The sequence below is a fragment of the Pristis pectinata genome, chromosome 23 (assembly GCF_009764475.1).
Source record: "Pristis pectinata isolate sPriPec2 chromosome 23, sPriPec2.1.pri, whole genome shotgun sequence".
NCBI classification, from domain to species: domain Eukaryota; kingdom Metazoa; phylum Chordata; class Chondrichthyes; order Rhinopristiformes; family Pristidae; genus Pristis; species Pristis pectinata.
In genome coordinates, this window is record NC_067427.1 from 36,238,789 (window position 1) to 36,248,889 (window position 10,101).

At 45.5% G+C, this 10,101-nt stretch overlaps 1 non-coding gene across 1 annotated transcript; it reads left to right on the top strand.

Moving 5' to 3' along the window:
* The first annotated feature begins 4,784 nt into the window (after positions 1-4,784).
* Positions 4,785-4,872, top strand: trnap-ugg (transfer RNA proline (anticodon UGG)). The gene is given in 2 exon segments: positions 4,785-4,820; positions 4,837-4,872. It is a non-coding gene; the product is annotated as a tRNA-Pro (tRNA).
* The last annotated feature ends 5,229 nt before the right edge of the window (positions 4,873-10,101 follow it).

Here is a 10,101-nt window from a genome sequence, read left to right on the forward strand (position 1 = left end):
TTCTTCCTGCAACAAGGCTCGCGAACATACAGGGAACCAGCTATATTTTTTTGAAGTGGCGAATCTCTTGCGCTATGTATTCAGCAGCCGGTGCGCTTGGGAACGCCCTTCAATGGTGTTCAACTTGCGTTCTCTGTCGCTAATTGATGCCCTACCTGCAAACGGATGTGTCAAGAACATGGATTGCTCTTTAATGCAGTCCAGATTCTGAATGGGCAGGAGGACGGATACTTTATGACAGAAATGCAGGCAGTTTGTAAAGGAATATCAGAGAAGGGCGAATAATAAGTTCCATGTGAGTCGTCAGCTGATTTCTAACACCTATCGCTTTTGTCCGAGACTCAGTGAGGGAGCAGAGGTTGGTTGAGAATCCCGACTATCCACATTATCGCTATTAAACTGTTTGGGATTTCTGCGTGGTCCTTGGGACAAATTGGAACGTGTTTGTTGCAGAACAGAATGAAAGGTTACCCTACGCCTGGTGCAAAACAATGCTCACCTGCTTCCAGATCTCCAGCAGCTGAATCTCACGGAAGAGCGGGTCATTATGAAGTTTCCTCCGGCGATCATACAGCAGCCTCGGGGTCCAGTGACCTGGATCTGCAGCAGGATGTATGAATGTGAACCAGCAGTCCCGGTTCCCCACAACACAGATCTCAATGAAACACTGAAGGCTACATTGGCCATTCTCTACTTCTGACCAGGTCTTGAAATTGGCAGTCGATGTGAGTGGACACAGCACCTCAATGGACGAGGAAGAAGTGGGACCGACTGGTTTTGAGTGGGATTTATTAGCTTGGGATGAGATTGCAATGACTGGGTGACAAAAGTTTGAAATTAATTTGGTATAGATCGGGATTTGATGGGAGGCACGTATACGGTTGGCAGAATGGAATTTCCGTGTGATCCGGCTCCATGGAACAGAAACAGTGTTACCTCAGGTGGTCAATTGTTTTTTTTTCCAGTTAAACTGTTTCTGCACCATCACTTCAAAGAGCATCAGGTCCCATACATTCCTGGCTTAACAGAGGTCAATGCTGCTGGACAGTTCTGTCATTCATATTGTGGACAGAGTCAGAGTGTTTTGACGTTAAAAGGGCTTGTCCCGTGAAGTTGGAACTGTGTAGATCGGGGGTCACTGTCTGAGGATGAGGGCTGGGCCAGTCAGAGGAGACGAGAAGAATTCTCTTCAACCACAGGAAGAGTATCATTGGAATTCTCCGCCTGAAAGCTGATGAGGCTCACTCGCTGAACATAATTTTGACAATGATGAAATTACATAGGACATAAAACGAATGACAAGTGTGAAGTTAGTGCAGCTAAGTGGTCCTGAACTAATGTCTTGGCCATCGTTCCGTGAATGTCGGAGCTCTTGTCTGCTGGTATAATTATTTTGTACTTATTTTAAGCAACGAGTGAAGATCTTCCTGCACAGGCTCATCAAATTCCACAGGGGAATAGTGGAAGTAAACTGCAATGCAGTATTATCACATTCTACCTCCAACCGTCAGGTACCGAACGAATTAGTTCTGCATGTGAAATGCAGAGTTAAACCTGTGCATTTTTCATTCACCCACTCCACGACGGGAAGAGCCTGGGTCTGAAAAGAGAAAACCGTGCAGGTCAATATATTCTCTGCGTTCTCAGGTGTGGTGAAGTGCGGGTTGATTTATGTTTCTCCGCCGACACTGTTGCAGCAAACACTCCCAGCACAGCACCGCCCGGATCTTACCTCAGGATTTCTCTGAATGGGTCAGTATCATGGGCAGGTTCATTATCACTGATATATGTCGTGAAATTTGTTGTTTTGGGGTTGCGGTACAGACAGAGACAAAAAAGACATGTCATTTCCGATAAGTTAGATAAAGTAAATCAACAGTGTCACAGAGGAATAATGAGGTCGTGTTCATGGGTTCATGGTCCGTTCAGAAATTATTCACTACTTTCAGAGATCACTGCCATGGGCTCCTCTTCCATTCACTCTGAGGCCCACAGCTAATACGACTCACGGTCCACACGAGAGCGCTGTTCCACGGACACACTGATCCCATGGAGAATCGAATTTGAAATTGCAATCATTGCGGCGAAGTACATTTCCTAGAACGGTCTATTAGTCAGAAAGCAGGGAAGCATAATTTAATACTTAGGTGCTGAAAAAATGACGCAGCCTTGTTCCTGTAAATGTCTATCTCGGGGGAACCGGGAAAAGTCGTGGTGGAAGTCACTGTCAAGGGATCTCCGACTGTTCCTGTGGGCAATATCTGGAGCAGTTGGGGCTAGTAAATGGGGTGGACAGCACGACGTGGAAGCGGCGAGATACAATTTCATGAAGCGCACCTTCTGTTAAAAAATCGAGCAGTAGAGCGGGAGTGATAGGTCAGGAGGACGAGAGGTGTTCAGTGCCCGAACGACTGATCGTGCAAGCCAACACTGCCGGCAGTAAAACAGGAAATGGATACGAACGATGAGTAAATGGCTGAATTACATTCCGGAGTGGGATTCGAAGCCTTGTCTCCGCGACATGAACCAAGCACCTGAGATCACTTGGTCAAGCTGATGGCCAATGTCACCGTTCTGTGCTGGTGACGACGCTAACGTAAATCAAAAACTCAATTCTAATTTTCTGTCTTTGGAAAAGAGCAAATTTGCCTCAAAAGGTTTTACTTGCATTTCTTACCCAAGAAAGTGATTCTCGATATTTACTAAAGTGCCACGAATCCAGTGAAATGGCAGGACATTGGCTGCGTTCAGCGCTGTTTATTTTGTCGCCAGAGCTGGGAGGTGAGGGTGAAACACTGCGGGAATCTGAGCTTTGTTTAAATGTGTTTGCTGTCGATAAGAATAGAATTCTCAGTTACCAGCCTGGACCTGGTGAAATCCCCAGGATCTCCGTCCACAGATCCCCTCCACACCAGGCACAGACTGTATCACTTAACAAAATTAACTTCCCTGCATACACGACCTGCGCAGAGGTTACATCGCTATAAACAAATGCAAAGGCCTGGTGAAAAATAAGTGGTGATTCCTGAGGTGGTCACGTGGATGAGATGCGAATGACGTTGAGAAAGACTCTTTGTTTGGAAGCGACAGTCCGTGTGCGAAAGTGAAGGGCGAGCCTGGGTGTGAGAGGACGCAGGCACCTTGAATTTGCTTCCTTTAGAATCGTGCAGACATTGCTTCAGTGAAAGGGCAACACCGAGAAAGGCCTGGAAATTCAGATGACAGCTGTAGGAATAACAGCGCTTTTTTCAAGGGCAGTGGAACTGCATTCAATTTTGCAACACAATAGAGCACCTCAATGCTCAAAAAATTATCTGAACTCGTCCCCTGGTCGCTTTATGGAAATTAACGTTAAAATTGCGTTATAAATGAATTTTGAACGGACAGAGAGAGAGGGAGGGAGAGAGAGACAGACAGACAGACAAGCAGAGACCCAATTGAGACTACTGATGCTGGAGCAACGTACATAAAATGCTGGAGGAACTCAATGAGTCAGGCAGAGTCTGGGAAGGGTAATGAACAGTCGACGTTGACAGTTTGTGCACAGTTTAGGGGTTCACGAACGCATCTGATGTGGAGAGTCTACTGTAGACCATTGGTCTCAAGAAAATTTCCTGCTTGAAACGTCTCTGAGATATCACAAGATTGCGACATTGAAAATGACAAGAATTCGTTGTCTGCGGTTGGGTATGCATCAGTGCGCGCACAATTGAACTACTGATGATCAGGAAGTGATTTCGCGGAAATTAGGTGGGCTCTGGCTGTAAGGCACTGACCTTTCCGCCATTCCCCGTGCCATAACTTCGTAAATTGTTCGTTGCGATACAACCAGCCTGGAATTTCTGGAAGCACAAACAGAAAATGAGGGAATCACTCAGCAGTTTAGGCCGCATCTGTTAAAGGAGGAAGAGTTAACGTTTCGAGTCCGGGACACTTCGTCAGACCAGGGGAAAAGAGAAATACAAGATGGTTTTCGGTACGATAGGAGGTCGCGGACTGATATGAAGAACAAAGAGTCCCAAATCCAAAATCCACGGCGCCGCTGCAGATGTCTCTGAACAGCACTGTTGGAATATTATCACCACACCGGCTCCAGCTGTTCTGTGCACAGGTCCGGCACCACCTACTGGCGATCGACATTAATTACGGACCTTCTGACGACTCAATCTTCAACACTGATGTAAAATGTAATGAAACCTTCTCCACTGCAATTTTTAATATTGTATGTATGTTCGCAAATAAATATTCCGGCAACTACTTTAATGCTTCAGGACATCCTATTTTTCAGCGCATAATCTTCACCGGAAGAGAAAGGCAACGGTTAATACTTCAAAGGTGAGAATATTTGGCTGATAAATCCTCCCCAGAGTGAAAAAACAATGTGAGTTTTACCATATTTCTGCAACCCAGTTCTTAAATTTTTACCCAACATATTGTAAAGGGAGAAAGACACGGCAGGAAGAAATGTTATCGCCAATTGCGCTCCGCTGCCGACTGTTCTATCACCAGTGACCTCCGAACTTAGTCACAGCGTTTGATGATGTATTATCAGAAACAGGGGCCTGATAAAGTGCGAATTAAGAACTACTTCAGCTGCATTGGGCCAGGCCCTTGTTTTCCGGAATGGATTAACGTTGAAACATCACATTACGATTATAAATTGATGAGTATCTCAGTGGTTCAGTGCAGAGTTGGAGCAGCATGGTTCCCCGTGACTTTGCTTGAACACTGCACAAAATATTCCAATTACGGATTGGATTAGAGTAGCACGATGAGCAGGAAGGGGCTCGTTGGTCTAGGGGTATGACTCTCGCTTTGGGTTTGAATTTCCAAGCATGCGAGAGGTCCCGGGTTCAAATCCCGGACGAGCCCTCTGTTTAAAACATTACTTTACCATTTTGGACCTGGTGGTGAAGAAATATCATGTGTCTCTCTTAGAGCCTCTTCAACGCCTCAATCGCCAGGCACCCTCCACTCTCTGTCTAAAATACTTGCCCCGCATATCTCCTTTGTACTCCAGCCCCCCACCAAGTTAAATGCATGGAATCCAGAATTATATATTTCGTTTCTGAAACAGAAAATATACCAGCTGTCCACTTTATCAATGCCTCTCATAATTTGATAAATGTTTGTTAGATCTCCCCTTCCCTTCCTCTCAAGAGACAGGGAACCCAGTTTGTCAAACCTCTCCTGGACAGCTCCTGCCCTCTACTCCAGGCAGCATCCTGGTAAACCTCCATTGAGCCCTGTCCAGAGCCTAAACAGTCTTCCTTTAATGGGGTGACATACTTGAATGAAATACTCCAAATACGTTCCATCCAGAGTTTACTAAATCTGCAATGTAATTCCCGACTCTTGAACTCCATTCCACAATTTATAAATTCAAGCATTCCGAGCACCTTCTTTACAGCCCTATCGACTTGTGCAGCAACCTTCACGAAGTAATGGATTTGGACCCCAAGTTACCTCTCGACAAGCTTCCTCCGAGTTCTTTCGCTTCAATTTTTATTCAATTCTCCAGTATCTCAATCCATCCTCACGGAATATCAATCGCAGTTCTTTGTTTCATTCGATTTCCTGTCCTTTCCGTCTTTTCACTAATGAATGTTGCATGAGTACGCCAGTATAAGGGATAAATTAGACGAAATTCCTTCAAGCAGAGATCGTCCCGAGGTTTCATTTGAAAAGGGAAAACACTGTAATCTGTTCTGAATTTTACTTGCATCACGCGGAATTTGCGGGAATTCCTGAATTCTGACGACAGCCTGGAGCAGGCGGCAGTGTGCTCACAGTGACGTAACGCTGATAACTGGTCATATGCAATTCCCCTGAAATCTGCTGGTGCTGGAGAAGGTTTTCAACGAAGCAGGTGGAAGAAACATAAGCGAATCTCCCTGAACCAACAGAAAAATGCCGGGAACTTCACCAGAAATTCGTGCCGTCCAATTGCTCGGAAAATGTTATTGACGAACCTGGTGCTGCAATAGGATAGGAAGTGTGGGACTGGTTCTGTTGCTTCTTCAGTGAAAGAACGAACGCGAGCGGACGAGAGTTTGCGTTTGATAAATTGTTATTTGCTGCCCCGTAACTTTATTAATATGCATCAAAGGGGTTGACTGTAAGTTCTGTAACGCAATGCATAACGTGTTGGACTTCCACGAAAACATGCTCGAATAATTCAAAGATTTTGGTTTCGAGTCCCACCAGAGTCTGTACAAACAAGGTCAGAATTTGAGTGCCTGATGACGTCGCCTGATGGCGAAGAATCTGGAAATCCAGGCCATGGTTTTAAATAATCGAATACTAACTTAGCGAGGTGATAATTTTCTCTCAGAGCTGCCCAGTCTGTGTGACTGTTTCGGGAAAATACGGCGGCCATATTGTAAAAACTGTTTCCATCAAGTTTGTGCGTATCAGTTCGCACACTTTAGAGCGGATGTGAATGCTCCACAGAGGATTCAGCCAAGAAGTTCTGGTATAATTGACAATCAGTGGGATTTCATTCTCAAGGGAACTGTCAGCAGCCGTACATCGTTGGCCACGTTCGTATCAACAGCATAAGTATAGGAAGGAATGAGGTCCTGAATAGTAAAGATGGGGAAATTGGCAGAAGGTTACAAGAGTGGTACCTGCTGGGCTGGATTATCTGGATTTCTCACGGTACCACGTGCCGGCGAGGAACAGAGGAAACAAGGATTGCAGATGCTGTAATCTCGGTGAAAAAAAGATTAGGAGGCAAGATAGCACCCGTGGAGAAAAACAGACAGTCAACGTTTAGGGTCAGGAGCCTTCTTCAGGACACTTCTTCAAAACAGTCCTGAGGAATAGTCCTGATCCGAATCGTTGACAGTCTGTTTCTTCCCTCGGATACCGCCAGCTCTGCTCAGTTGCTCCAGCATCTTGTTGAAGGTTGGACCAGGAGGATGGGGCAGATGCATGCATGCCGATGTGCTTGTGCAAGAGATAATGATTCAGCTGAATCTAGCACAGGGATCTAGCTGGCGCAGAGGTGACCTGTAGAGATGGACGGTCGCACCTGAGGTGGAGTGAGACCAACATCCTGGCGGGGAGAGTTTCTGAGGCAGAGGTGACAGGCAGATGGGAAGCTCTGGCAGACTAAACTGCATTTATTTTAATGCAATAAACAAGGCGGATAAGGCAGATGCATTCAGGGCATGGATTGGAACACTGGTCTGGAATATTATAGAAATAACATAAACATGGTTGAGGGTGGGGCAGGGTTGGCATTTCTATGTTCCAGGGAGAGATGCTTCAGGTGCGATACCCTGGAAAGTAAGAGGAGAAGGAGAGTTGAGCTTCTGATGACGAAGAACATCACATTGTACTTAGAAATGGTATTCTTGGGGAATTGTCCAGTGATTACATGTGCGTGGATCTGGGATATACGAAGGCGAAGATCCCTGTGATGATATTGTATTATCGGGCCCCAACAGTTATTGGGAATTATAGGAACAAAAATGGATGGTGATCGCAGTTCGTTATCAGATTAATAGAATTACAATAGTAGCTGATGAAAACTTCCCTATTATTGATTGGGATTGCCACAGTACAAACAGCTTGCGTAGGTTGAAATTGGTTTATCGTGACCAGGTAAGTTTTCTTGAAGAACGTGTGTGTGTCGTGGGGGGAGGGGGGGGCGAGGGTGGTTAACAACCGACAACCGGCGAGGAAATGAAGCTGGGCAAGTAACTTGAGCGTCAGTGTGAGAGAGCGCTTCTGGACGGTGAACAGAGTTGCCTTAGGTTTAAAACGGTTGTGGAACAACATCGGACAGGCCGACAAATTGAAATCCCACTTTGAAAAGATTGATTGGTAGATCCTGTTAGCAGGTTAAGGGACGTCTGGTGACTGCGCAGGTGCTGAATGTGAGGTCGGTAGCGAAGGAATTAGAGGAAAGGAAGAGTGTTGTATAAAAGCATATCGACATCGCAACACAGGAGCTAATGGCAGTCTTAAGGCACCACGTTGAGGTCGGTAAATCCCCATGGCCTGATCACGTGTAACCTATGAGATGTGGAAGCATGTGGAAGCTTCGGCAGTAATTGCGGCGGTCAGGGCAGAAATATTTGCATTATCAGCCACGGATGAGGCACCGATTGCCTGGAGGTTAGCTAATGTTATGCCTTAATTGAAGAGGGGCTGGAAGTACACGACAGGGAAATACATGTCGGTAAGTTTTACATCAATGTTGGGGACGTTGTTGGAGTGGAGCGATAGGCTCCACGAGAATTTGGAAACCAAGGACTGACGAGGGACAGTCAGCACGGCTTTATGCGGGGCAACTCGTATCTCATAAATCTGACTGAGTTTTTTTGAAGAAATTTTGACAAGAGCAGGGAGGTAGACGGAGTCTTCATGGACATTAACCCGGACTTTGAAAAGAACCCGTATGGGTGCCTGGTCTGGAAGGTTACATCACATGAATGCTAGGGTGAGCTGGCCAATCGGATGCAAGATTGACTTGGAAAGAGACAGACAGTAGTAGTGAGGCGTTGTTGAAATCAGGAGTCTACTATTACTACAGCTCTCCTTGACTCCATCCTCCCGTTTTGTCCGTGAGCACCAGCCGATGTGCAACAACCTAAGTTTCTGTTGCTCTTCTCTGTAAGGCCATCACTACTACAGTACCCACAAATAAACAGGTGTTAATGCGGGGAATGACCACAGCTGTTTTGCACATGCCCTGCCTATCCGCACTACCTTTCCTGGCGGTTACCCTAAGACTTGTTTCCTGCACAATAGTCGTGACCAACTCTCACAAGCTCCTGGCTTTGATACTCTCGGCATCGTGGATGTTACTAAATGAGTCCAATTGCAGTTGCTACAGTCAAATCCGTCAATATTCAAATATTTTTGAATGTGACGTTGGTCTCTTTCTTCAAGTATATAAGGAAGAAAAGACAGGTGAGGGTAGATATAGGACCGATATAAAACGACGCTGGATAAATTGTAATGGGAGACAAGGAGATGGCAGAGGAAGTGAATGAGTATTTTGCATAAGTTTTCACTGAGGAAGACATCTGCAGTATACCTGACACTCAATGGAGTCAAAAATAAGGAATATGTGCAGTCACAATTACAACAGGGAAGGTACTCAGGAGGCTGAATGGTCTAAGGGCAGATAAATCTCCATGACCATATGGAATGCACTCTCGTATTCTGAAGGAAGTACCTGTAGAGATTGCGGAGGCTTTAGTAATGATCTTCTAAAAACAATACATTCTGGCATGCTTCCGGAGGACTGGAAAATTGCAAATGTCACTCCGCTATTTCAGAAGGGTGCGAGGCAGCAACAAGGAAATTATAGACCTGTTAGCCTGACATCTGTGGTTGAGAGGTTGTAGGAGTCGATTGTCAAGGATGAGGTTATGGAGTACCTGGAGGCACAAGACAAGATAGGCCGAACTCAGCATGGTTTCCTTAAAGGAAAAGCCTGCCTGACAAATCTTTGCAAGTTTTTGAGGAAATTAAAAGCAGGCTAGACAAAGGAGATGCAGGGGAATTTGTGCATTTGGATTTTCAGAATGCCTTTGAAAAGGTGCCGCATATGAGGCTGTTAAACAAGATAAGAGCCCATGGAATAACAGAAACGTTACGAGCATGGATAGAACATTGGCTGATTGGCACGAAGTAGGAAATGGGAATAAAGGGATCACATTTTGGCCGGCTGCTTGTTACCTGTGGTGTTAGAAGGTGTCCGTGTTGGTGCCGCTTCTCTTAACGTTGGAGATCGACAATTTGGATTATAGAATAAGCGGCTTTGTGGCTCAGTTTGCCCCTGATACAAAGAGACGTGGAGGGGCGGGTAGTGTTGAGGAGACGGAGAGTCTGCAAAGAGACTTGGATAGACTCGGAGAATGGGCAAAGAAATGGCAAATGAAATACATTGTTGGGGAGTGTATGGTCATGCATTTTAGTAGAAGAAATAAACGGGCAGACTATTATTGAAATGGGGTAAATTTCAAAATTCAGAGATGCAAATGGAACGGGAGACCTCGTGCAGGTTACCCTAAAATTTAACCTCTAGTTTGAGTCCGTGGTGAAGAAGGCGAATGAAATGTTGGCATTTATTTCTCATGT